The following is a 1,882-nucleotide window of genomic DNA, read 5'->3' as shown; positions in this document are numbered from 1 at the left end:
CCGGGCGTGATAGCGCATGCCTGTAATTCCGGCTACTTGGAAGGCTAAGGCGGAAGGATCGCCGGAGCCCAGCAAGTCGAGGCTGCGGTGGCCGGGAGCGGCCACTGCACTCCAGTCTGGGCGACAGAGTGAGACTCCAATTCAAAAAATAAAATAAAATAAAATAAAATACCTTAGAATAATCTAATAAATACTGCAAGACCACTACATAGAAAATTATGTAACAAAATTGGAAGAAAAGAAAGAAGACCGGGTAACTCTATGCCAGGAAATTCAACAATAGATACAATGGGCAAATTTCTTGAAAAGAATTCAATCAAACAGAATCACAAAGAATGCTCTTATATCTGTTAAGTAAATTAATTCCATAATTTAAAACTTCCCAACAGGGCCCAAATGATTGATGAATCTTTCAAACAGTTAAGAAATCACACCAAGGTTACATAAGCTTAGAGAAGTGAGAAAGAAGAAATACATCTCAATTCATTTTTGAGGCAAGAATAATGATGATATTTAGAATGATCCAGAATCCTGATTTGTCTGGGACTGAGGGGCTTCTGTGATGGGGGCTTGCAATGCTAAAATCTGCCATGAACAATCATAGACAAATCTTTGCGTAGACATACATTTTCATGTCTCCTTGGTAATAAATGTATGTTTACCTTTATCAGAAACAGCCCAAATTGTCTTCCAAAGTGATCTGACAGTTTTGCATTCCCACCAACAATCTTTGAGAGTTCCAAATATTCCACAGCCTTGTCAAAACTTGGTATTATCAGTCTTTCCAATTTTAACTCTGCTAGCGAATATGCTGTAGAATCATTGTGGTTTTAATTTGCATCTCCCTGATAACTAATGATGTTAAGCACCTGTTCATGTTCATTTACACATTTTTTGTTAAATATCATTTTAAATACAGTAAGTCCCCTACATATGAACCTTCAAGTTGTAAACTTTCAAGGATACAAATGTGTGTTTGCATGTCGCATTACGAAAGTTAGTTCACACGTCTGGCATACGTTGTCACTTGTGTACATCCTTTGCAAGTAGTTGTGTTTCTGTGTACTTTACTGTACAGTACTATAGAGAGTACAGTGGTAGAGTATCTTTATTTCAAGCCCAGGATGTCCAGAAGTAAGGGTGAAAGCAGCAGTGATGTAGCTGGTACCATATAGCCGATTGTGTTAGTTGGGTACCTAGGCTAATTTTGTTGGACTGATGAGCAAATTGAACTTAAGAATATGCTCTAGGAATGGAACTCATTTAGATGTAAGGAACTTACTGTATTTTGACCATTTTAAAACCAGATGTTTGTCTTCCTATTATTGATTACAATAATATCTAAAATATTCTGTATGTTCTAGATACAAGAACCGTTTTCAGTATATATATGATGATATTTTCTCCCAGTCTGTGGCTTGCCTTTTCATATTCTTTACAGTGCCTTTCAAAAAGCAGAAATCTTCAGTTTTGGTAAAGTCCAATTTATCAGTTTTTTTATTTTTTGGTTCATGCATTTTATGACCTAAGAAAACTTTGCAAGCTCCAACATAGCAAAGATTTTTCTCCTAGTTTGTTTTTAGAAGTTTTATATTTTTGGCTTTTACATTTTGAGTTAATCTTTGCTCATAATGTAAGGATTGAGATTCATTTTTCCCCATCAATATGCAGCTTCCCAGCACCATTTGTTGAAAGCATTATCCTTTCCCCCATTGAATTCCACTAGCATCCTTGTTGAAAATCAATTGACCATATACGTGAATTTTTCTGCAATCTTGGATGGCACACTATGGCAACCTGATTTTTAAATGTGTTCAAAAAACCAAAGGGCCAAGAAGAGCCAAGACAACTTGAGGAAGACAGAATCAGAGGGCTTAACATT

Source organism: Carlito syrichta, unplaced genomic scaffold (assembly GCF_000164805.1).
Source record: "Carlito syrichta isolate Samal-C Ts95f unplaced genomic scaffold, Tarsius_syrichta-2.0.1 Scaffold313176, whole genome shotgun sequence".
Lineage (NCBI taxonomy): Eukaryota > Metazoa > Chordata > Mammalia > Primates > Tarsiidae > Carlito > Carlito syrichta.
This window is presented reverse-complemented; position numbering follows the sequence as displayed.